Source organism: Emydura macquarii, unplaced genomic scaffold, assembly GCF_026122565.2.
Source record: "Emydura macquarii macquarii isolate MOO-44397 ecotype Brisbane River unplaced genomic scaffold, CSIRO-AGI_Emac_v2 contig_561, whole genome shotgun sequence".
Lineage (NCBI taxonomy): Eukaryota > Metazoa > Chordata > Testudines > Chelidae > Emydura > Emydura macquarii.
The window spans coordinates 10,523,133-10,550,747 of record NW_027130698.1 but is presented as its reverse complement, the minus strand read 5'-3'; the positions used below and the strand labels follow the sequence as shown (position 1 = coordinate 10,550,747).

Below are 27,615 nucleotides of genomic sequence, written 5' to 3'. Positions count from 1 at the left end.
AGAGGCTGGCAAATGATGAAACAAGGGCAGAAATGGAATTCCCAAACTCCCAGACAAACCCCCTGCACTCTTTAATGCTGTCTGCAACTATCCAGGCAACCAGGCCTGCAACCTTGGTATCATATTTGGTTCTTCTCTCTCCTCTTCCTCCTCCCCATCCAGGCCACTGCTAAATCTTGCCACTCATTCCTTGCTAACAGCATTCAAATCCATCCTGTGCTCGCCTTCCATACTGCTAAAAACTTGATCCAAGCCCTGGTTATCTCCTGCCTTGATTCCTGCTACTTGTGTCCACTTTTTTGCTTTGTACCTTTGAGTCTTTGTACTTGATATCCTTTCTTATCAGATTCAAATTCCTCATCCTCACTTTCAGGTCCCCACAGCTGCTCTGCCCAGACCTCTATCTCCTCCTTTCTTGCTGTCTGCTCTTCTGCCCCTGCCCAACCACTACCCTGATCTTCTTTACCTACAAACAATTTTGTGTCTTGTCACATGCTGCCCCACTGGCTCTTGGGACATCCTTCCTGACCTCGTCTGCTATCACAACTTCCCTCTCCTCCTTCAGATCCCTCCTCAAGGCTCACTTCCATCACTGTCTTTCACCTCACCCTCTTTCCCAGCTTTAGGTCTTAATATTAAATATAATTTAACTAAGTTATATTTATGGTCTCTTAAAATAAAGAGAATCTAACCAAGGTACATGGATGGTAACGCAGCAATAGGAGAATCTCATGATCTTTCTTTCCTGCAACCTTTTTGCTTTCCATTCCACCTCCTCACAACCTTTGTTCATTGTCAGCCCTTGTTGTGCTCCCAGAATCTCTAATATAGAGTGGAAATTAGGGCAGCAACCTATCATATTTTTGCTTGTCTATACCTACACCAGTCAAGGATCTGGCCCGCTATATATGTGAAACTTCAGGGTAGAAATGTAGATAGGAAGAATCCATATCATTGTTATCCAAAGTGGAATTTTGCCAAGACACTGGACTGACATCCCTATGATTGTAAAAAGCACTAAGGTTTTTTTTAAAGGCCACAGGTGGTCAGGACACTAGTTTTAGCTGGCCTCCAAAAGGTGAAAACTCTTAACAGCAAACAATAGGCCGAGCCCTTGCTTCACAGTAGCTCAGAGAAAAGAGCAGCCATTGGTGAATCACCAACACTACTTCATGCAACGCCTGGGGGGTCTCCTTACAGGCTTCTTATCTAGGTAGAAACTAGATCCACTCTGTTTAACTCATAAGATCTTAGCCCGAGGCACAGTCTGGCTGCAGAGTATTCTACCTAAACACACTGCATGAAATGAACTCCTCAGAGGTCAAATTCTGTCTTGTATTCCATCTAGTGCAATCCCAGAATTTCACCCTCAGAAGTGTTTACTTACAATCAAACGCTATACTGTTTTATTTTAAACAATCCCAAATAATTGCACACTGCGTTAGCCACCTTCAACACAGCCTCATTTCATTTCTACATTCAGACACCTGAGATAATCAGACAAGGAGACAATTACTCAGCTGCAGAGCACCCCATTTTGGTATTTACTTCATTTGCTTTCTAGTTCTCAATCTTGATTCTCTTGATTGCTTGTTGTCTCTATCAAACTGTAAACCGATGAGATCTCGACTTCACCAATCATTAACAACTAGGCTGGAATAAAGGGCTAAGTCTAGTAATTGTACTTTTTTTATAACCCTTACCCTGGGCTCAGTTCAGCCTCACTGGCCATGACATGTCTTTTATTGCACACGACAATGAAAATAGACCCAAGTGCTGGAGGGGGGTGGAAGAAAACCCAATTTGCTCGCTTTTAAGTTGCTGAGAAGCCTAAGCCCATTTCTATTCCAGTTGGTCGCTAAGTGAAAATGTAACTACTTTATATATTTCACCAGAATTAAACTTACAGCTACAGAATTAGGTTTATTAATTTCTGTCAGTGCTCAATGGGGAAATAAGAGTGCCCATTCATTAAAGATACACAATTACTGCAGACAAAAATGAAGCGTGGTGCTATTAACCATAATAAAAATGTTGAACACTGTGGAAATTTTCATTAAATAGAATCCATTCTTTATATGACTCCACTTAATCCTTTCTGTCCTTTCCCCCCCTTCTTTTGTGCTCTCCAGCCCATTTTATTTTATTACTTAACTTTTTATAAATGTTTCTTAATGTAATTATGATTAAATATTTTTGGTAGAGAACAGTGTTATTCCATAAAAAAAATAAAAATCTTCCTCCACCTCTTATCTCCGTGAAAAATAGTCTTTGCAAACAACACAAGTACTAAGCAAGGCTTCATTATTATTTTAGATCATAAGTATAAGAGGGGAAAAATACGATAAATAAGAACGAGAAAGTATCACCATGAGCATTAAAATTCAGTTGCTTTCGTGGGTCAGATTCTCAGTGGGTGTAAATTGGTGTAGCTTCCATGAAGTCAGTAGAGGTACACTGATTTACATCAGCTGAGGATCTGGGCCCAAATTAATAAAAGCTAAATGCAGTTATCTCTAAAAAAAGTGTTTCTAAAAAATAATAAAAAGGCCAGGGTAGGACAGGATCCTGAGTACCTCCAGAAAGGGAGGATGCATTTTGATGGGGCATTCTGCGAAGTTTACACAGCTGCTGGCCAGATTGCCAGTTTTCCTAGAATAACAGACTCGGTTTTCCAGTATGATTTGTCCTCAATTCAGTCCTTTGATTCATTCATGTGTCCCCTAACAGCTCACTTGTGGAGCATTCCCCACTGAATTGGTCAACATTTTTTGAACATTTTTTTTTTTTGGTGAAAAAATGACTTTTTTTTTGCTATGGAAAAGAAACAGACACACACACAGCCATCTCCCTGTCCCCCCACCCCCCTTTAACTATTCAATCATAGTGTTGTATTTAACATATTGCTCTAGTATTTTTTAATCCAGGAGTGAGTTTATACAACAGTGGTTTATGGCTTTATTATGCTATGTTGATTGCATTGCATGATAGGGACAGATCCTCAGCTATTTTAACATGACATAACTCTGTGGTTGTCAATCACTGCAGCCCTGTTGCATTCAGTGGGGCTATGCTCATTTATACCAAATAAGGATCTGGCTCTACGTAGTTTAAATTATTGTGAAAGAGCCGAGTGCAGTGGATGAGCACTATTTCCTAAATATCTAACTACATAAATAACCTCACACCTTTGATCACTGATGGTTAACCAATCTAAGGGCCACATTTTTAGAGTCCTCCTTAAAAAGGTGCTATCAGGATTTGTCTGTGGCTGCCCCCAGGCCTGATTCTGCCCCCTTGAGGCCAAGGGGAGTTTTCCAGTTGACCGGACTCGGCTCCCTATCACAGGGTTTCTTAGCAAAGACTGCAGCACTATCAGTTATTTAGTGAAAGATAAACTCAGTCTCCTAAACTTCATGGAAGGAGTGATTAGATAACCTTTATCACCCGTGACAGTCTCAACAAGTAAGCCAGAGACCAGATTTTGGGACTAAAGGATGGCCTTTAGTATAAAGCGACAGCGACAACCGCCCCCACAAATGTCTCTTGTTTAATTACATCTTAAAAGAGTTTTCTAAAAAATGCAAAGCTACAAGTTGTTATTATTATGTGTATTACGGTACCACCTAGGAGCTCATGTCATGGGCCGGGCCCCCATTGTGCTAGGCACTGGACAAAAAAGAACAAAGAGATTGGTCACCGCACCAAAGAGCTTACACACTAAGTAAATCGTGCACATAGACATTTACATTAGCTGCCTTCCTAGAGAAAGGATGGCTAAGGCATTACATCCCACATCTGTAAAACAAGCCTCCCACCTTTTTAATGTCCCATCTACTTGGCTTGTAAGCTCTTTGGATGCCAGGAACCCATCTTCCTGTGTTTATACAGCTCCTAGAACAAGGGGGCCCTGACTTAGGTTGGAATTTGTAGATATTTCTATTATACAAGCGCAAATAACAGCTACTCTCTCCCCCCCTCTGCTTGTTGCTTATCTACACCTGTTGCATCTTGTCTTAAGGTAGATGGGAAGCATCTCTGCACAGGGGCTCTGTCCGCCTCTCTCTTTGACAACAGAGCCCAATGGGTATGTTTACACAGCCTATGGCAGTGAGCCTCATGAAGCAACAGACTTGAGCTTGTGGGACTGGTGTTAGCGCTCCAAAAATAGCTGCATAAACAACACTTTGGAGTTGTGGCTCCCGCTGGAGCTCAGACTCTGAAACCCATCCCCGTCCCTGGGCTTCGGTGCCTGAGCGGCAACTTCAAAGTACACAGCTATTTTTAAAGCATGAACCTGAGTCTGTCAACGTGGCCTTTGAGGCTCGCTGCCACGGGCTGTGAAGACGTTCCCAATGTGACTGAGACATTTGGGCCTGACAGTAATGCAAATAATAAACAGAATAATTAAAATAATAATACTGATCAGGAGCTGCAGGTTCAAATCCAGTGTTTTCTAAGGCCGGCTTTTCTAATAAAATCCAACATTATTTCGTCCCTCCTAACTTTTCTGCCTCAGGTCAATTTCTTCCTCCATGAACATTTTCTAAAGAAGAATTTCTGATGTTAAATTTTTTTTTTGCCTGCACCCTCACAACTGTTGGGGCTGGGAAACTGCCATTTGTTAATTTGTGCCATATTGATTGATTACCTTGGCAAATCTCTCGTGCTTTATGGGCTTTCAAATTCTATAGAATTTTTTTTTAAAGTATTCTGCCTTGATATAGCAAATTGAAATGACAGTCAGGGAATTTTTATGACAATGCTCAGGGGCTGCATTAAGGCTATTTAAAACATGCTACCTCACTGTGGACAGCTGTTTGGACACTCCAAAGCAAGTTTTCTCTTCTCATATTTGATGCTTACAGAGACATACAGACACAAATTTCAAAGGAATCTAAATTTGTGCTTTTATTTTGGTTCCTGCAATTTGTTGTTTGTGGATGCAGTCAAATGTGGGCACAAATGACAGATTTTTAAACACCAAGCTAGCTGATTAGCAAGGACCAATGACAGTTGTGTGCACAAATCAGGTAGTCATACACCTACATTCTACAATTTACACACATGAAAGACTGGCCCAGTAACCATTGCTGTAAATGATGCTGGTACATTCATAAATATGAGTTAGGCATTTTTAATGACTCTTATTTTTCCTTCATTCTGATGCCTCTTCATACTTTACATGTGTTCATTTGAACCTTTTCTTCCTTATTATAGGGATGACATCAAGAATCTCATCCTATTGTGTTAGCTGTTACTTGGTTTATTAACAGATACCTTCTTAGTTCCCTCATGGACAAGTACTTCCATGGTGGCATCTGCCATTGGTACCAAAAGCCTTTTCATAGTTGGTAAATGGCTTATTTATAGACCTGATTGACATGCAGATGGTCAAAAGGACTTAGCTTATTCTAAAGTCTTACTGTTTCCATGGCTGCTTGAAGTCCTGGTTCTTATTTATCTTTATTAAAAAGCACCTGGGTGCAGTTTGTTGGTGGTTGGTAGTGGGCGTGGGTGTGGAGGTAGCTGTTGAGTTTTGTTTGCCCAACTTTTTTCACCAGAAAGATGAATGTGACATTTGTTCAACTGTCAAGCATTTACATATTAGGAATAAAGTCACCCTGAGACAGAAAAGGAGTGAGGATAAGCAACTGTCTACCCCTCACATGTATTTTATTCAGTTCAAATGGGTGAAAATATTTCTTTTTGTGGCTGTCAAATGGAATAATTTACAACAGAAAAATCCATCACATATCTTAATGAGTAGCACATAATCAAGCCCTCAAATCTGATACCTTAACACACACCCCCCCAAATCCCTGTCCCATATGAAATTTAGATAAGGATGGGTTAGATTTGGGCTAGTCCAATGCAGAATCCAAACCTGAAGGCTCCTAATTTTGTTTCCTGGTGTTTCATCTCTGCCTGGACATTGGGTTCATCCCATCATCTCTCGCAGGTCCAGCCATCACTGCAGCCACTCTGCCATCTCTCCTGGATGACTGTATGGATCAGGAAGGTGGGAGCATTTCCACAGCAGCCTTTTCCCTTAAGGGGCTGGGGTGTGAAAGTGGCCATCTCAGATCCCCTTGAAGAACATGGGAGAAGACCAAAGAAAACAAGGATGAATGCTCAGGGTTTAACTGATCACCATGTTTGGGGCCGGGAAGGATTTTTCCCCCAGGGCAGATTGGCAAAGGCTCTGGGGGGGTTTCACCTACCTCTGTAGGATGGGGCATGGCTCACTTGCTGGTGGATTCTCTGTACCTTAAAGTTTTTAAACCATGATTTGAGGACTTCAGGATTTTCAGTCATAAGTTAGAGGTTTGTTACAGGAGTGTGTGGGTGAGGTTCTGTGGCCTGCATTGTGCAGGAGGTCAGCTTAGATGATCATATTGGTCCCTTCTGGCCTTAGAGTCTATGAGTCTAATAGGGAGGTGGTGGCTGGGTGGATTCTGGGCAAGGAGTGTGCTAGTAGGGCATGAAGCCTAGCTAGCTGGGTTAGAGGATGCAGAATAGGCTGAATGGAGTGATAGAGAGAGGGTGTGGAGAGTATCTGGGGACTGATGGAGTGTACATGTCTTAGATGGGAGAGAGGCTCAGGAAAGGGTAAACTGTCTGTATCCAAACTGTCCAAACTGTCTGTATCCAAAAGATTCCAGATAGAGGTAGCAAGTATTGTTACTGGCAAAGCAAAAGACAATAAATAAGGTTTTGGTAAAACCAAAACATGGCTGCCCAAGCCCATCTCTAGGTTAAAATTGGTTTGCCTATTGTTTAACCCAATTTACCCGAGGGTGGTTTAGAACTGTGTTTGAAATCAGTTCAGGTAACATGGATTTTGCCCAAGTATAGCTATAACCTTGACATTTCTAGCCTGCTACGTACAGAAACACACATGTATGTTCTCTCAACTCTTGTGGTTATTCAAAGGCTCATTTTTCCTGAACATTTGATGTCAAGTAGTGACAGGTGGTAGACCCACACTAAATATCAATGTTCGGCATCACATGCATAAGGAAAAACACTGTATGTTTGCTGACAGGCAATGGCTCTTGGTGTATTTTCAGCATCTATCTGGGAATTCCTGCTCATGAACCAATAACAGTGCTCGCCAAACATGTTTTCTACATCAGCATTGCAAACAACGGTGTGGTTGTGGGGGCGGCACTGCATATGTGACTTTGAGTTCTGTGCTGGGTGGAGAGATGCTGTCATGAACTTTTGGTTCCTGAGTAAGACAGTGCAGCAACTGAGGTGTAGATCTGTAGTGGCATCACAGCCAAGACTGCCTGTTTTTTTTTTTTTTTTAACAGATCCAGGCTATTTAGCATGTGGTAAACTATCTTAATAAAGGAGGGTGCAAACTCTCTATGGCACTTATTGCCTTGATATGGTTAACTAGTTGGAGCATAACCACAGAAGTTAAATGCACTTCAATAAATGGCTTCATTTTTACAGTAGATCCTGTACGACAGGTATTCTAAAATCTATTCTTCTGTAGACACATATTCATTTGCCTTCAGCATTAATTGTAGCATTGTTGCCAACAATGTTTCCTGCATTATACTCAGCTGCCTCATACTGTGGATAAGAGAAATCAGAAGGAGAGAGAAACAACAGAAAATACTAAGATTGCAGCTGCATCTCCTGGGGAAATGATTGCCATTTGAAATGTTACTCGGCTTGATTCATTATTAAGGGGAAGCACAAGAAACCTCCTGCTTGAAAATTGGTCTGCACAGAAATGGAAAGATGCTTGTATTGTTGCTATCAAGATGACGTAACATTATCAAAATATGCAGGTCTCTATTTTATTTCAACTAGAAGCATCACCTAGGGTATCCTGCATGGTGGCTAAATTAATCAGCTCTTTAGAGTAATGTGATTGAAATATGACAAAATGCTTCTGTTGTTAAAGAGCATTTAGCTGTTTTACTTTCATTTGCATGTTCCATAAATTGAGTAGCAGGAAGTGTGAAACACCTGAAGACTCTAGAATGCACAGATGTTGATTTTCATTATAGATTCCAAAGACTGGCTTCTAAGCAACACCACAGAGATTTTTATTTAACTTCATGTACTTAACCACCTTCCACATGAGTGCTGAGATGCAGTGAACTCTCTGAAGAGCAATGGCAGTGGATTCCTGCAGGAGCAATAATGACTGGTGTGCCGGAGTAGGATTTGAAGTGATTGTGAAGTAACCTTTTCATTACCTTTTTGATTATCTGTTTTGTTTATTTTTTTTTTTTTTTAACTAAGGTGCAAAATAAGTTAACGTGTTGAATTTCTTCTTTCAAGGGCCGTGGGTTTGAGTCACTGCACAAGCATAGAATCATAGAAATGTAGGGCTTGAAGAGACCTCAACAGGTAGTCCAACTCCTGGTGCTGAGGCAGGACCAAGTCCACCTAAACCATTCCAGATGGGTGTTTGTCTTAACTTGTTCTTAAAAACTTCTAATGACAGGGATTGCACAACCTCCCTTAGAAACCTATTCCAGTGCTTAACTATACTTATAGTTAGAAAAATTTTCCTAGTATCTAACCAAATTCTCCCTTGCTGTAGATTAAGCCTGTTACTTCTTTTACTACCTTCAGTGGACATGGAGAACAACTGATCACTGTCCTCTTTACAACAGCTCTTAAAATATTTGAAGATTATTTTCCAGTCTCCGCTCAGACTTCTTTTCCCAGAACTACACATGCCCAGTTTTTAAACCCTTTCTCATAGGTCAGGTTTTCTAACTATTTTATCATTTGTGTTGCTCTCCTCTGGACTCTTTCCAATTTGTCCACATCTTTCCTCAAGTGTGGCATCCAGAATGGGTCATGGTACTCCAGCTGGGGCCTCATCAACAGAGTGGGACAATTATCTCAAGTGTCTTACATATGACACTCCTGTTAATACACCCTGATATTCACAACTGCATCTCATTGTTGACTCATGTTAACTTGGTGATCCACTATAACATCCAGATTTTTTCCTACTGCTTAGCCCATTTGCAGTTGTGCATCTGATTTTTCCTTCCTCGGTGTAGAACTTTACAATTGTCTTTACTGAATTTCTTTTTATTGACTTCAGATCAAATCTCCAATTTGTCACGGTGATTTTGAATTCTAATCAGATCTGCCAAAGTGGTTGCAACCCCTCCCTTCTTGGTGTCCTTTGCAAATTTTATAAGCGTGCTCTCCACTCCATTGTCCAAGTCATTAATGAAAATACTGAATAGTACTGGACCCAGGACAGATTTCTGAAGGACCCCCACTAGCTACAGCCCCCAAGTTTGACAGAGAACCTTTGACAACCATTCCTTGAGTACAGTCTTTCAAACACTTTTGCATCCCCCTTATAGTAGTTTAATCTAGAGCACATTTTCCCTAATGTATTTATGAGCGAGTCATGTGGGACTGTGTCTAAAGCATGACTAAAATCATGATATATCAAATCTACATTTTCCCCCTGTACTGCTGCAGCTGTGCTACTGTAAGGTATCCCGTGTAGCCGCTGCATGCTGACAGGAAAGCCGTCGGCATAATTAAGCAACCCCAATGAGCGGTGGTTGCTATGTCAGTGGGAGAGTGTCTCCCGCTGACATAGCCCTTCCACATGGCACTTCTGTTGTTAAAATTTACGTTGGTCGGTGGGGGGGGGGGTGGGGGGGGGGGGTTCATGCCCCTTCCAACAAAAGTGCTAGTGTAGACAAAGCCTTACAGTAGAAGCATCAAGGAAATAAAGGCAGTCACAAGTGACACATTTTTTAGTTCCTCTGTGTTAAGAATAAACTGTTTCTGCTTGCCCAGAGTCTTGCATGTAGATCTAATGTGAATACCATGTCTGATGTGACTAATAAATGTATACCTAGAAGAGAAGACAACACACTAAAATCCCATTAACCCTAGGTGCTATCAGTCAGTATTTCCCAATGCAGCCTTTTAATGCAGAACCCTAAAGGCAAATTTGCAGTGAGGTGTGTGGATATTTTACGATTAATGGGAGTCTGGAGGGTAATTCCAAAGATAGGATGCTGGTGCCTATTGGCAGAACTCGAGTGAAGTCAATGGAGCTACGTTAATTTACACCAGCTCAGGATATAGCCCATAATATCTTAGAAAGACCATGGCCCAAATACTGAGCTGTGGCCAAGTAGCATTCAGCACTGCTCTGGCTGGGCAATGTTTTCACCTCACCGATCCTGGCCTAATCTGTACAAGGCAGGTCATTCAGAACAACCGTAAAGGCTGCTCTACGTTGCACAAGCTGCCAATAATCCTAAGAAACCCAAGACAGCAGCTGGGGTTTTCTTTATTTTTTAATCTGTGGAGCAAGAAAGACAGCACTGGACAGGTGTAGTGTTTGCGTATGCAGGTCGGTCTTTGTGGCACTAAATGACAGTTTTGTCAGACTCATGATACTTGACCTATCTGTGGCTTTCAACATACTAGACCCCATAGCGGGTATTATTAAACTATTACAACCCATGCTCAATGGAGACCACATCCTGAAATAAATGGTTCACGAACGCCCTCTTTTGGTCTTCAAACAACTCCCCAGTCGCGCTAAACTCATCATCAGAAGTAAGCTCCTCATAGACCAGGACACACCAACTCAAAATGGCACCCGACCCTGCCAAAACATTAGATGCAAAACCTGCAGCCATATCTCCACTGCTGTGATGAAAAAATACACCGCACAACACACCTTTCAAGATCCATGGAGTCTATACATGCCTATCACATGTGGTGTACCTCCTCTAGTGCACTAAATACCCCAGTAACAACTATGTGGGTGAAACAAGACAATCATAACACTCTTGAATGAGCTCACACAGAAAAATGATAAAAACACCATATCACCAGTGGGTGAACACTTTTCACAAAATGATCACTCCATATCTGAACTCTCAGTCCTCATCCTCAAAAGAAACCTGCACAACACCTTCAAAAGACAAGCTTGGAGGCTTACATTCATAACTTTCCTAGAAACTAAACAACATGGACTCAGTGAAAACACTGGATTTCTGGCTCATTACAATAATCTGTAACCCACTAACTCTCCTTTATCCTAAGACTGCAGCCGTGTTAACTGCCCACTTCACCTTGAATGGTCTCTTGCAACATGTGATAGTTGCTTATGCTTAAAAATCGGTTCCACCTCGTATTTAGCTTTGTCACTACTCAGCATACCTTTCCCAGAGCTGAAGAATTGCTCTGTGTAACTCAAAAGCTTGTGTCTTTCATCAGCAGACGTTGGTCCAGTAAAAAGATATTACCTCACCCACCTTGTTGCTTTCAACATAGTAAACCACAGAAAGCATCAGACCCACTCACACAACACTGCAGCAACAGATGCTGGCATAATGTGTAATTGCTAGTCACACGTTGTGTGTATGAATTTTTTTTTCTTCCTGAGCATTTACAGAAATTGTCTTGGTAACTGCCCAATAAAAAATTCTAAAAGGTCATAGCTTCTTTTTTCAATGGAGGGCCTGAAGGTTTTAAGTTAGTTCTTTTCTGTTCCAAGTACAAGTATATTTTAATTAACAGAGCAACAATTTTTCCAGTACAAAGATATTAAGGGCATATGACTAGGTATTATTTTAAAAGGAGGAAGGTACCAAGAGGCAGATCCATTGGGAGTTAGGCACTTGGATACCTTCAAGGATCTGGGCCTAAAAGATTAGCACCAAGAAGGAGCATAACTGAGTAGATAGTGGACGGGGAATCAGGGATCTCGGCCCCTGACCTGCTGTGACCTTTGGCCAATTCACATCACCTTTCTCATCATCTCCTGAAGCTGAGAGGGGAAAACAGGGATGGATCACTCTGACTGCCTGTTCTGTATATTCCCCCAAAGCTCTGTTACAGGCCGCTATTGAAGACTGGAATACTGGGCTAGATGAATCATTGGTCTGACCCAGTATACCTGTTCTTATGTTTGTTTCCCCTCCAGCCTTTGTCTGCCTTGTCTATTTAGATTGTAAGATATTTGAGGCTGGCCCTGTCTCTGATGATATGTTGGTCAGCACAATGGGACCCTGGCCTTGGTTGAGGCACCTGAGCTGCACCATAACATAAAAAACATGAGCAGCAAGCAAAGGACTTTTCATAAATTCATCTTGCAGAATACAAAGCACTTTTTGCAGGCGTATAGTTTGAAATGCAAGCTCTCACAATGACAGAAACATCATTCAGCATTAGACACTTAAAACTTCCACACACATGGAGCAAAATAAGTTTGCTATTTATGAAGTGCATTTCAGAAGTTCCCAATTTGGTGGAAACAGTTTTATTTTGGTTCACATTTAAACTCTGCAAATAGCTGAGTTAATTTAACAAAAATGAGTATTCTCAAGATAACCTGCCGGGGGAAGAAGGGGGAAGAACCTTCTTTAATCTAGAAACCATCAGAGCCTTCTTGACATATGTATTATTGTAGGGCTCAGAAAAAATAAACAGTTTATGTAGAAGATTAAGACACAGTGTGGATTTGCTTTTGACATATCTTGTCTGCAAATCTTAGTTGAGGATTTATTAGAACACTATCATGTCAAAGCTACCTCATTTATATGATAACACATCTGTAATGTTTTATAAGTGCAACAGTCCTCATTCAGAATGTTGCTTTTTAAGTCCTAAATTACAGTACCTGGAGAGGTATGCATAATTATAGTGCATGTTAGCAAATGATAGGATGCATTTTCCTCCAAGCTCTCAGCATTAATCATCAGTAGCGGCGATGCACTAAAATCATAATTGCTTCTTCAAAAGTTATCATCTAACTTATAGAACTTAAGTTAGTTGTATAGCAATGTAATGTCTACTGTCTGTAGCATACCAGCCTCCTTCATTTGCTTAAAATTAGGGCAGACTTTGCTTGTTGTAGAAATGTAATTATTGACATTTTCATTTGCAGTTTTGAGGCTTGATCCTCTGGTTTAAATCAGTGTAACCCCTTTGAATTTTAATGAAGCTATGCTGATGTACACTAGCTGAGGATCTGGCCTTTTAACTTTTTTGACTGCTTCTACGGGTGCAGCAGCATTACGTTTATTTAGAAATAGGTAAAAGCATCTAGGATGATTCTTGCTTTTTTATATGCTAGTTTTAGAGTAAAGTTTACAAGCATCATTGACAGATGATTAACCTGTTCTCCAGTTTCTTTAACCATCTGCTGTATCTGGAAAAAAGACCATCTCAAGGAAGGACATTAGTGTACGTGGGAATTCTGCTAATTGCTCTCTTGCTCTCTCAGATCTTTGATACCAGAAGAGAAGATCACCAAGGGATAGTTTGTACTTTGTAGGCTGAAGACCATATAGCATACAATAAACTGCCAATGTCTTATTCTTTTATCTGGAATTATGAGACAGGGATATGGATGCAATCATGCCAGTTGAAGTCAGTGGGAGCTTTTGCCATTGACTTTAATGGGTGCAGGATCAGCTCTAAAAGTAAATTTGTTGAAGCAGATGTTATCCCGCTCACCCAGTGGCCAGTGATATCACATGAGACTGTACAGTGCTAGGTCCAGGATGGAGCCACTTGAAGATATTAATGTTAACTATCAAGGTTGAGTCATAGAATCAAGTCTTCAGTCAAAGATCAAAACAAACTTTTAATTATTTTTTTTTTTAAACTGATGTAATCTACAGGTGCCTTGCAAAAAAAAATTCCGCTTCACTTTAATTCATTTCGTGTTAGGTCTCTGTATATAATCACGGCCACATCCTTTGAAGGTTGGTCAACTCTTTTCAGCCTTATTGCAATAGTCATATAAAGGCATGTCCACAGGGTCTGTTGCAAGATACCTGTGTTCCCAAAAGACTCAAGAAGTTAAAGGATGTGATAGTAAAGAAAGTTCATTCAGTTTTGCAAAGTTTTTTCCCCATCGGTTAGGGTCTGTAAATTAGCATCTGAACCTACATGATGAAGGCTGGGTTCTGCAAGCTCCGCACTCTGACTCCAACACAATAAAATTTTTAAGCACGTATTTAACTTTGAGCACATGAGTTGTTACTTTGACTTCAATAAGATGACTCGTGCTTAAAGTTAAGCATGCATTTAAGTGCTTTGCTGTATAAGAGCCAGAACGCATAGCACCTTGAATGATCAAATCCTAATTAAGCACATATATCTCCTATTAATGACAATAGGGTCCAGGGTTTCCAAACACCTCTTCTGGGATTGTTCATTTTATTTGCACAGAGGCATAAAAATACAGGATGCTTTGCAGACATTTAAAGACATGGAGGTATATCCTTAGCTTGATGTAAATTGTCATAACACCACTTTAGATCTTCCCTAATGTCCCTGATCTAAGGTCTTACAGTCCTTTTTGTGCATGTGCAATTGAGCATGCATATTTACATATTTTATCAGTTGGATGCGTGCAGGTACATGCACAAAACCTATTTGCACACACGAATTATTATGTATTTTTCGGTTTGTTTATTTGCATTATCATATCACTTTGGGGTCCTGATCCATGACTAGGTTTTTTTGTGCGAGGTGCTGAACAAACAGGCAGGCTCCGCACCAAAAGGTTTGCAAGCTAGGGCATAAGTGAGTTGAAATGATGTACGAATGGATTTGATATATGAATTTGATCCCATAGATGAGCAAATGTCAATGCACAGATAATTGTTGTGCCCAAACGCTATGTAGGTACAACTTTGTCCATTTGAAAATTCGACTCTGGCAGTTTTGCTTGAGTAAAGCCAGAGTAATTGGATCCTTCAGCAGTAAAAAATTAAATAGCAGACCTGAGACATGTAGAGATACCCCAAACCAGCATATTCTGATGAATGTTTTGCAAAGATCAAAATACTCGGTATAAAGGAGAAAATCTGAAAATGTCTTTTACACATTCTTATTGTGCTGCCATATTTGAGGTCTCATTCAGTTTTCTAGGAACACAAACACTGTTTCTAGAGGAATGAAGATGTTCATCATTTAGCCCAAAAAAGTAGAAAATAAAACAGAAAACAAAGTGACCACCCCACCAATCTGTCTGCTTTGGCCCAATTTTTTCAAGGATCTAATACAGTGGTTCTCAACCTTTCCAGATTACTGTACCCCTTTCAGGAGTCTGATTTGCTTTGCGTATCCGTTTCACCTCACTTTAAAACTACTTGCTTACAAAATTAGGCATAAAAAGACACAAAAGTATCACAGCGCACTATTACTGAAAAATTGCTTACTTTCTCATTTTGTCTGTAAGAATTTGTAGTTAGTACTGACTTCGCTGGTGCTTCTTATGTAGCCTGTTGTAAAAGTAGGCAAATATCTAGATGAGTTGATGTACCCCCTGGAAAACCTCTGCATACCCCCAGGGGTATGAGCACCCCTGGTTGAGAACCACTGATCTAATATATACGGGAGATCTGAATTTTGTTTCACTGTTTGACTTGCAAATCCAGAAATAGTGAGCTATGTTACACTTATACACACACACACATGCACACTACTCTCTGCATGTGAACTCCATGTGTAGTTTGGGGAAGCTATGCTTTTAATAAAAAAATAACATGCTGACATCATTTGGTAGGCTGTAAAAATTAGTATTAATTTATTTTAAAGTGCACCCCAAATCACAGCAATCTGGTGTGTAGCAGAACATGCTGCCAATTCCAAAATCAGGTTTATCTTTTCAATTTTCCTTTCATAAACAGTTGGCAAATATGACGTCAATTTAAACGATAATGACCACGTTTAATTTTCATTTTAAATTTATTCAGTTACTATATATTGGTATCCTGGCTGTTGCCAAGTCAGTCAGCCACAAGTCTGTTCTTCATTTATGTGCTGAACTCCTTTAAGTTAGACATACTCAAGAGTCCGGGTTTAATGCATAACCCTAAGTATAACTGAGATTTAAGCTACTGCTGACTGCAGCATTTTAGGGAGGAGAATCAAAGAATGTGTCTAATGAAAAAAAACAAGGCTCCACCCCCTGACTAATGTCTTATCTTTATACATCTTTTTACATTTTCTTTAGATTGAGTGCATAATACGGCTATAAAACAGCAGTTTAGATATAGTCAGCCTGTCAGTTTATATATGTCTACTTTGAGCTTAAGGGCTTTTTTCTTTACTTTGAATTGGGCCTCACTTCTCATTAAAATTGCTAGAAGCTTTTAAGAGATCATGCTAACATAGACCAGTGATAGCTCAACATGGTAGCGTTACTATATGAGCCTATATTTGTGCACTGGAACGTCGTATTACCGTTAGAGATGGTTGAAAATGTTTTGTAAAACTTTTTTTTAATGAAAAATGCATTTTTAACAGAAATTGACGTTTTCACAGGAAGTTGCTTTGCAATCCTGGCAAAAACCAAAAATATTTCATTTTTGATGCCAAAAAAAACCATTTCTCCAAAAAAAGTGTCAATTAACATTTTTCATTTTGGCCCACCTTTTACACAGCAAATAGAGTCCACTAACAGACCAGCTCTAGTGACTGTGTTGTCTTTCTGGGCTCTGAATGCAAGAGTGACTCGTTCGTCCACTGAGCATTCAAAGAGGCACAAAGAGGAAACCTAGTGTTTTAACATAAGGAACTTTTACTCTGAATATGACAACTGCATTTGTGTGCGTGTGTGGAGTAGGATTAATTCTAAACCTATGAATCACATTCCAAAGGTCAATATTAAATGTGTACCAGCAAGGTTCTACCTTAGTAATAAGTGAATAAGAAGATTACTAATCTGATTGGGAGGTTCTTCAAATTCAAATGAGAGTTTAGGAGGAAGTTCTAAAAGCAGGACCCTCCCTCTAGGAACAAGAAAGTTGTCAAATGTATCTTTTTCATACAGGGACACTGGGCATGATTTTGTGTGGTGCCAAAACTCACAGCCTAGGGAGACAAGAGGCTAAGGTGGCGTTAAGCCATCTTTGTGCCCTCCTAATTCTGAGCTGCTTTGGAAGCCAAACTGCCCATTTAGTAGAATTTAGAAAGCACAAGCCAAAGTGCAGCAGTGCCATGTAGCATCATCTGGTATGGCCCCATACCCAGCCGGCTCCCTGATATGCCCCCTACACTAGAAATTGTGGAGGTGGCCTGGTCAGTTTCCACAACAGGGAAATTCTTCTCCCACTGGATCCAGAGTTTTTATAGTCCCTTTATGCTGCCACCGCAGTGTAAAGAGGCTGTAGTGGTAAGGACAATCCTTCTTGCTGTCCTTGTAAGGTTGTGGAAACTTTGTGGTTTTGTTCTGACTTACACTGAGTTGAAACTAGCGTAGCTGCATCAAACTTCCCTGGAATTACTCCTGATTTATGCCAGTGTCTCTTTAGAGGAGATAGATGAGGCACTTTGCCAGTGAAACACATGCTGGGATTCTTACAGTGGGACTTCAGTGTGGGGGTGTTGTGTGAGCAGGATTTATTCTTTGTGTGGGATTGCAAAAGTTGCATCACTTGGGAACAGAAAATGAAAACACATGGGCTTCTGGATTACACATCTCTTGTGTCATCAGTGACAGTCACACAAAGCGGGTGTGAAATGCTACCACTCTCTTCTAGTAACATCTTACAGCCACTTTGCATTAATGTAAATGATTGCACAAAGTGAAGGACAATGGAGAATCAGGCCCCATGAGTCTAAGGGCTTGTCTATATACAATAGTAGCAACAATTTAACTGAAAAATTGGTTTAGTTCAACCAGTGTATATCACTGACTGGACTCACACTGGTTTACAACTGGTTTATATCAAATTATCTTAGATCTGAAAGTTACCATAATAGCAATATAAACCAATAATTTCTTCTTTACAATTTAGCTAATTAGATATAAGATGGGCATAACTGATATTTGTTTCTACACTGGCGTTTGCACTAGTTTAGCCAAATCAATTTAAAAACTGATTTATAGTTAAACCAGTGCAACTTTTGTATGTGGGCAAGCTCTCAAATGCAAAGCTTGTGCCGGCTGGGAACTGGAATTGACAAGGGATAATATTAATCTGATGTAGTTCTTTCCCTTTATGGTACTAGTCATGGAAAACAGAGGAAAACAAACAGACAGATGGTTTGAAACAAGAATGGAGTGCGAGACACTAATTTCGCAGAAGGGTTTATAGCTAAGTATGCACAAAAGAATTCAAGTAAATATGCCCAAAAGTCAGTCTTGAGCCTTGGGTCTGTGTGAGCTGTGTTTGGCACAAGGGATGGAAGGTGAGGAATAAAATATCTGTAAGCCTCCTTTATGCTCACCTCATACTGGTGCTGACCGGGGTCCAGTTTCAGCCACTGTGCAAGTTAAAGCAGCTCTGGGACTTCTTTAAATTGTACTAGATGATGATAGCCCTCCTTAGGCAGTCATGACAGCTAGTGATGGCTGGAACAGTGCCTTTCTTCCTGGCCATGCCTCTGATCATCCCTAACGTCTCCCTCCCAAACCTGGTGACCTTGAAGTGTTTGATGTAGAGTTGGCATAAAGAGTATGTCAAGGACAAGAATCTGGGTCTATTGGTGCACAATTTATATATGGACATAAATCTTCTATGGATACGCTCCTTCAGGTGTTCAGTCGGATGGGCTCCTGTATGCATAGATGAATAGGTGCTTAAAACAGAGAGAACACAGAGGCTTGAAGCTATGGAAATAAAGTAAATAAGGCTGTAAAAAAGATGAGCAAATCATCGGCACACTGGAGGATGATTTCAGGATTAGAATTATTTTGGTGATCTGCAACTAAAACTGATTCAGATAGCTTTCCAGAGCAAATAGAACTCATTCTAATTTTATGAGTTCCTAAGTTCCCCTTGGAACTCACCTCTTTAAAAGGTTTTGCAGCTGAGTGTCATTCAAATGTTCCATTGTATTAATGGTTCAAGAGAAAATCATTTAGTTTTATTGGAAGACAGAATTGTCCCAGCAAAAAACAGTGAACCAAACCCAAGAAGCTGTTCTCAGCCTGATTTTAAGGCTGTTGCAGGCAAGCCATCAGCAAAGAAACTTATTAGGCAGTCAAGCCACATGGTATTCAGAGTTATTTAACCAATGAACTTATGACTGGGATACAGAGGTGAGCCATATGAATGTTCAAATAGATTTGAAATGGGAATACAATGTAACATTTAATCAAGATAACACTGTTAGCAAGCAGTAAATGGGTTAAGGAAGGCAGTGTCCTGTTTTTTCTCAAAAGAATATGGTACACACTACAGGGCTCTGATTTCTGTCTTTCGCATACAATAATACTTGTGAACTTTCACAAATGCATCTAGATCTCTGGCAAGGTTTGCATTTGAGAAAATAATAAGGAAAATCAATTTCCCTATTTCCTTTGTATTCTTCCCCCCCAAATTTTAGAACACTGTTTGGATTTGAAAGAAAGCATTGTTTTCCCAGCAATGTAAAACAAAGCTGGATAGTTCTGTAAACCAAATTTGAGTATATTTTTGTACTTTGAAATGCTGGAGGAGATGTGTGGAAGTAGACAGCATCCCAGTTACCCAAGGCATCCTGCTGGATTTAAAAGCAATAGTTGTATGAATAGTACTTGTGTTAAACTGTAATAGGTTACACATAGAAAAATAGAAATAGTTCGACAAATAGCGCAGGCGTGATGTGCAGAGACGTGATTACAGTGCATGTAGCAATGAATATACTGCTTCTGTGGGAAACACCCTTTTTGATGGTACATATAATAAGCTTGAAAGGCTTATGGAGATCCAAATGATATATATAGAGAGAAAAGAAACCAAATGAAAAGACAGAGCATATAAAAAAGAGCAGGAGGAGACCCAAAGTAGCATCATTCAGAGCAAATTGAAGTCAATGGGCATCTTTTCATTGGCTTCAGAGGACTCTAGATCAGGCCAAAAAATGGGCTAGTGGTAAAATAAAGATAATTCATTGGCTTAGCATTGGGTCAGCTGTGCCGGACCCAAACAGTATTGCTATAGTACCAGATGTATGGCTGGGGTTCCAGCCACAAAAGGATGGTTGTCTGTTAAAAAACCAAACCAAACCCTCTTGTCTTAATGACACTGTTCACCGGGACACAATTCTGAGAAGGTCAGCAGATCTGATGACAGAGATGTAATTTCTGGAGCTCAGTGTGATGATTTGTTTTTGTTTGATTTCAATTTCACTAGCTCCAGTGGGGAGTTCACCCTCGTTGGTTAATGCTGGGAATGACCTGGCCCGCCTTGTTTCCAGTGTGAGTGACAGGCTCTAAAGTATAGCTCTAAAGTCCACTCTGGCATAACCTGTCACATTTCCACTTGCATTCTGGGCAATACCTCCCATCCATTGGACTGTCGTACTAAGGGTAAATGTTTCCCTAGAGTTACTTTGGCAGCCAAAAACAGCAATGTTGTGTTTGATTTCTGGCACTGCCATTTGCTGAATTGTGGATACAGCTGTAGAAGACCTCTAGGTCTAGATGTGCCTGGCTAAGGCATAAGATCACAACATTTCAGATTTGGAACCAATGTAATCCATGTTACTTGCGATCTGACCTTGTGGAAGGCAGAGAGGAGTCTGACTTCAGTCCAAGGGAGTTCCACTCTATTCTGGGGACTAAGGGAAAACACAGGTGTGTTTTTGAAGAATTCATCTTCTGATGGGCTGATACACTCCACTCATTTGATACATTCCACCATAAAATCATATTGCACATAGTGCAAGTCACTGCCTTTCCATATAGACCTTCCAAAATATCACCCTCAACCTGGGAGGAATACAAACAAGGATTTTTTCCTTGGTAATTCAGTGACTTTTAAGAGAAAGAAGCTAAAAAACAGAGAAGATACATTTGGCCTAGACCAATCCTTACATCAGTAAATGTAGCTGGAGGACAGCCTTACACAGACTTGTTACAGGAGTAGTTCAGTACAAAGAGCTGCGGTATGGTCTTCTATTTTAATATTGGAGGTGAGGCTCAGAGAGTTGAAAGGTCCCCACATGTTATGCTCCATTTTTATCTCAGAAGTACAGGAGAAGGTGGCTGCATTGTGTTCCATTTAATGCAAAGTATACATGGCCCCAAGGTTCTTCTGAAGTTGCCCAATGTGGCCCTTCTACATTGTTTGGACATAGCTGAGGTTCGAGTCACCTACAGGGGCATTACTCTGTCCTCAACCCAGATAAATCCAATGGAGAGAGAAAAGTCACCATTAATCTCCATAAAGAACCCTCCAAGATCTAATCTTTAGTCTGATTTCCAGGAGAGCCAAATACTCAGTTTCCCATTGACTCACTGGGAGTTGCTGGTACAAAGCACCTTTGAAAATCAAGCCAAGCTTTGATTGAGATACCTAAATATGGATGTTGGTGCCTAACTTCAGGCATCCTAGTCTGATAATTTTGTGCTACATCTTCTCCTCCCGGGTGTGTGCATGTCTGTGAGGAACAATCTGTACTGGAAATGAAGCGAGGATATACAGAATGGTTCCATCTATCCGAAATCCAAAGCTAACGAGAGAGCTGTAGCAAGCTGGCATGCCCCAGCTTGCTCGTTACAAGTTGTTGTTACTGAAGAGAGATTTTTTTTCTTGGACCAAACTACAGCATATTAAACTGATTCCTTAGTGTCAAGAAGTGACACAAACATGGACTGTAAATTGTACTACAGAACACTCTAGGCATCACGAATCATCAGCTATAATGCAATGGGAATGGACAAGCAAGACAGGTATTGCAAGAAACATCCATTTCTTGTGTTGTTCCCAAAGTTTCTGGAAGACACCACTGTGTGTGAATTCGCCCTTCTGAAATCCATAAAACCAGTGAGCAGGAGCTTAAACGCTTAATTTGAAAGATCTCCATTTAAATCATTTCTGACTTGTGCCAGGGCTAGTCTGTCCTCCAGTTAATTACTCTCCAGGCACATGGAAAGCTAGTGAAAACAATCACTTCATAACAATTTTCTTTTTGTAAAGTGTGAAGTACTTAGATGTGCATCATTTATTCATAATAGAGCCATACAGATGCATCTCAGCTTTCCCGGAAACCAAAATTAGCTAGGACAGATTTGTGCTTATTTATTAAATGGATTTCTAGAGAGCACATTGCCACGAGCACTCCCTTAAGGCGCTGAGCTGACAGTTCTCAATGGGAGTTGAGAGAGCCACTTTGCACCCTCTCTCCAGGTCAAGTCCGTAATCCTGGCCACTCTGGACTAAATTCATTCCTGGTATAATTCCACTGAGGTCAAAAAGTTGAAGTTTCCTGATTAGACAGGTTATTTTACTCAGTGCTTTATGTTACAAATGATAAAAGATGGGCTAAGCTGCTGTGCAAAGATCAAGTTCTCTTGCAGGCTAGGTTTTTTTGTTTGCTTGTTCAGATTTTTTTTTTTTTTTGCAGAGTCTGTATCTGAACCTCTGACTATTCCTTTGTTAATAAGCCCCTGCTTTTCTACTGCAACAGACCATTACACATAACTTTGAAAGACTCTCAGAAACAGTGTAGAAATGGAAGTTTCCTTTGTTTATTATTTCTTTGTTTCGGATACTTGAAAAACACATTCAAACAATGGATTGGATTTCGGTGAGATTCCCTCCAAACAGACACCTCTGGTTTAGCAAGTAGGCAGTGCGTTAGTCTGCATACATTATCTGTTCTCATCAATAAGTACAACCTCAAAAGGTCTAGGTGAAGGACTATGGCTATTAATTTGTGCATTCTTTTGAATTCTTTGTATATTAAATAACAACAGAAGTTATAGCATTAAGAGGAGAAGTCTACTGGGCACAGAATAAAACCCTAGGGTCTGATTCTGGTCTCACATTAGTTTTTCACTAATGTAACGTTCTTGTACCTTTACTTTAGTGGTAGTGAATTCAGAATCAGGACATAAATGTCAGTTATATGGTTTGCTGATGAACTCCCCATTCTGTCTCTGCTGAAGTCAATAGCAAAACTCTCATTAACTTCAATGGAAAAAAGAGCTGCACGTGAAGACTTTGTTTTTCTGGACAAGTCCTGAAAAGATGTGGATGTGTTTTTTAAATAAACAGATGTTATAATTCTGTGAATAGCGCCCCTTCTCCTACCCTGTGGTCCAGTATTAAAGCTATCAGTATCTGCTGAGACTTTTAATAGATCTTACCAATATGGCTCCAATGCCCAAAACATGGGTACCCTGGTACCAGTTGATAAGGAAGGGGTGGATATGGTGAGCAATGCTTAGCTGAAATCAATAATTAAATGCCTGCTAGTGAGCTCTGAACTGCTTCTTAAGTATCAGAATCTGTAGCATAAAGCTGCAAAGAAATTTAGCATTAAAGGCTGCAGACTGCAGTCCATCTTGTAGCCAGTTGCTGGGCACCAGCTGGATACCCTGTCAAATGCATGAAGTAGAACATACCTGGCTAAGATTAAAAGGCGTCCTTTCCAGCTCTACTCATTTGGGTGGTAGTCTACTAATTTGCCCAATAATTCACTGCCTACTGCTCAGTTCAAGAGACTTAATAGTTTTTCCTCTTACCACAGCTGCTGCTGTCATCCAGGTAGACCTCAACCCTGTTACACTGAATTGGTACTGCCAGAAGCAGTGATTCCTTGAAGCTGGTGGCAGGGTAGCCTGGCAGTTTTGCATAGTTCAAGAAAAGGAGAGTGATCGATGGCAAGAGACGGCCCTTAAAGCAGAAAGAGGAGAACAGAAAGAGGAGAACAGGAGACTGCCCTTAAAGCAGAAAGAGGATGGAAGATAGTAGCATGGCAGGGGCATAGGAAAGTGAAGATGGAAAAGGAAAGAGCAAAGCGGGGAAAGGAGTGCTAATTTTAGATACCTTATTGGCTCGCCCTCATGAAGGTCATTCTAACAGTAGACCCTTGAAGCGGTGGATCCTGACCACTGCAATCTGGCCAGGGTATAACCTTTTGCCCTGCTGACTCATGTTGGGAAATAAAGACCAATCTCAGGTCAGTGTTCTGGTAGTTGATCCCTAATTCTAATAGTGCTCAAAAACACGCAATGTTTGAGAGACTAAACTTGGCCATAATGCATAGCATTAAAATGCAAATCGAGGGCAAGTTTGCCCTCCATGCCAGTAGCAATTTATCGAGTGATTTTGTACAAACCTCTTCGCCAGGAATGGCTGGTGGGGGTGAGGGGCGAAGCACATTCAACATGAATAAAACGTGACATTGATGTGCTAACAAACTGTGATCTATTGTGACTGTGATAACACTGTGAACCTCCGTGTGTGAGGACAAGATCACAATGCACTGAGACTGTGAAGTCAGCATAAAATGTCCATGGGCCACTCTGACTTCTGTCACTACCAGTAAGTCGCTGCAATATGCTATGACTGTGATGTGCATGCAGTGAGACCAAACGGACATATGAGCACCGTGTGACAGCAGTACCAGAAATAATGTGGTGTTTGCTATTTGCGGCCAGATGGCCATAGATGCAGAGTATGTTGGGCAGATCAGACATACTTGATAGTAATCATTTATGCAAATGATTCTATAACTTTTACCTGCAGAGAGTTTGAGTTTGAAGATATGATGTTGATTTCTTCCATTAGTTATTATCAATAAATATTTAGCTCCCACAGATATTGATTGGAAGATTTACCGTATTTAGGGAGTTTTCCAATATTTGACACTGTTAGCCGTTACACGAGCTTTAATGCAATATACATTGTTAATTATAAACAGTAAAATATATGGACTAATGTTCAATATAGGAATCAAGCATGTATTCCAGTTCGGTGTAAATAATTTTACAGGGAATAGTTTTTTCCTCCACTTGGCTAAGTTCTTTAACCATTAATAGCAAAATCCTTTTCAAAAGAAGAGCATTTTTCTTTCACTCTAGTTGCTATGAGAACATGAATCATTTCTTTTGCACAATAGCAACAACTGTAGTGCTTAAGTGCATCCACTGATTTTTTACTGTTTATTCTTTGCTCTCAATAAGATAAGCTGTTGTTATTTCTTTCTTCTTGAACAAGCATAACATGATTGCTGAAGTAGTAGGAATAATTAGACCAAATAGTGAGGCGGTTAATGTAAACAGAAAGAATTCATCTGTTTCAAATACAGTAAATGCGCCTCCAAAAATATGGAAATCTTGTTTATTTCTTCTTGTGCCCAGAGCAAATTTTGTTGAGTTTGTTGTCACATAATTATTTTTGGGCTGTGATAAATTGCTAATGACTAATGGGCTGCTCTTTATCTAAAGTTTTATATCTAAGGCATGATGATGTGTGTATAGACCTTGTCTATTGGTTGGTGTAGAGAGGGTTAACATGTTCTCCTTGTATAGGTGTCTGTCTTCACTGACAATGTTGCCAGAGAACCCAGCTTTAAGGGGGATAGGGCTGGGTTCAGCTGGAATAAATTATTCTATAAAGATGAGTATGAAATGTGCAATCTCTTGCATGTCTCTCACTTTCATGACTGAACTGAGACACCTTTAGGGGGGATGTGTCTGGCTGTGAGAAGACTTTTATTTGCAACCCGAACCCATGAGCTCTTTTCTCTTCACTGTGGCTTAAGTAACCTCTCATGGGGACTCATACAAATCGGTTTAAATTCCTTTATCTCACAAACAAACCATTACAAGTATCTTTTCCGTTTGAAAAGCTCTGTGTCCTCCATCATGTGCATTTGCATTGTCAGTCTACTCTGTGCCTTTAACGTTAGACCCCAGAGCATTACGGCCAGTATCTAAAAGCTTGCCTCAATAAAATACCTTCTCTTGGGAACACGATTGGTGAAATATCAAAGACTGCAGATCTGTCACCTCCAGTCATCCGAACATTTTGGGTGTCCATGACCCTCAGATGATCAACGTTACAGTGTGGTGCAGTGAACCATTTTATTCCCAAACATGAAAAAATATCATTCCCTCATCTGTGGGAAGCCTAGTCAAACTCCATAAATCATGTGGGACATACCAATCTGGGGTATATTCTAGCAAGTACTGCCACAAATAATGGAGCTTCTCAGGGGTCAGTTCACCATTGCAATAGCTTAGAAATTTACAAAGACCTTCTATCGAATTCCAAGGATGCTCAAGTGTTCAAGCAGTGGAGGTAACATTCATGCTCAATAGAAAGCATCAAGACATATTAGAAATAGGAAAGAGCTAAACAGTGGAGGTCTACATAAACCCTTCTGTCTCCATTCTGGGGACCAACACACAGCATTTGTAATTAAATATCGACTCCCCCCCACCCCCCCCACCCACACATACAGATCTTCAACATTTGGTGGCATGTTTAGCCACATTGATCTCCTCCTGGTTGATAGAGAAAAAGACAGATCTACATTAGCTTCAAACGTTACATGTCCTATATAGAACCACTGAGGATTTTGGATGGGATTTTCAAAAGCACCTAAATGATTTAAGAGCACGAGTCCCAGCAACTTTCAATGGGACTTCTGTTCTTAGCTTTTGCAGACCCTGTCCTTCTTTAGTGATCATGGCCCATCTGGACTGATTCTTGATCTGAGGATGGCAATAAGCACCCAAGAAATATGTCTGGCCAGCTACAAAAGGTGAGGATGTCTCCCAAAACCTCCTCAGATTTTAATTAAAGATGGATTGACCGCTACATGCCACATAAGATATGTCTACATTGCAAAGAAAAATGTGCATGTCTCAAGCTGTAGGGCTAAAAATTACAGTGTAGAAATTCATGCTCAGGCTACAGCCCAGGTTCCGAGACCCTTTCTCTTCGCTGGGTTTCAGAGCCCAGACTCCAGCCTGAGCCCAAATATCTACACTGCTGTTTTTAGCCCTGTAGCCAGAGCTCTGTGAACCCAAGTCAATTGACCCTGAGACAGTTTTCTTTGCAGTGTAGACATACCCATGCTGTACAGGGGAAGGAAGGCTAAAGGAAGGGGGAAATTAACAGATTAGGTTATTAGCAAGGTTGATAGGTACTTCGATACTATCTATGAATTTGTAAAATATCTCCTAGATCAAGTAGAGACCCTTTGCACTGATGTTATCTGATACTTTTAATAAAAATTAAAGCAATGGGCCAGATTCTCCATTGCTCCACATGGCTCCAATGCTCCAGAAAGCTCCACTGAAGCTATACTGATTTACACCACCTGAGGGATCTGACCTTACTGCTTCCTCAAATATATTGATTGATCTTCTTCGTCTATTTTCTTCTAAGGACAGAAAGTAGAAAGTTTTTGTATACAAATAAGACTCTGTATCACTGCAATTTTACTCCTTACCCTTGGGGGAATCGGATCTGAGTACTTAGCATGGATCTTCCTTAAATTTGATGAACTGCTCCACTATTGTGTTTAATTGTTTCCACCTAATATTACACTAAACTAAACCAAGATTAAATCCAATTAAGCAAAAGATCAACCTTGCACTGACTTTGGTTAAGAGAGCCTCATCAATTTGTGTTATGTAGTTAATGTAAGGAAATCCACTGATCATTATTTAAACATAAAATACTGCTACAATGTGGCAGACCACTGCAAGTTTCAGTTCTGTCTTTCTGTACAGGACTTGGAAGCAACTGGTCCTTAACTGTGCTATTGAATAATTTTGATGTTCTTCAGCAAGAAATGTTTAAGCCTCATCTTGACTCAACACCCGAGATGCAACAAAGCTTAATATAGAAAGAAAGATGCACCACTAATAAAAATAAAACACTAAAAGAAACA

General features: G+C 40.3%; 1 long non-coding RNA gene across 3 annotated transcripts in view; it reads left to right on the top strand.

Annotated features, from left to right (window-relative positions):
• Positions 1 to 27,615, top strand: part of LOC137147771 (uncharacterized) — a 317,615-nt gene that overhangs the window by 73,959 nt on the left and 216,041 nt on the right. For 2 of the 3 annotated variants that reach the window (XR_010918337.1, XR_010918339.1), the window contains exon 3: positions 8,031 to 8,255. The exons of the other annotated variant lie outside the window; for it this stretch is intronic. This is a non-coding gene — a long non-coding RNA (uncharacterized lncRNA). Of the gene's footprint in view, positions 1 to 8,030; positions 8,256 to 27,615 lie in introns of those variants that run through there. 3 annotated transcript variants of the gene reach the window in all.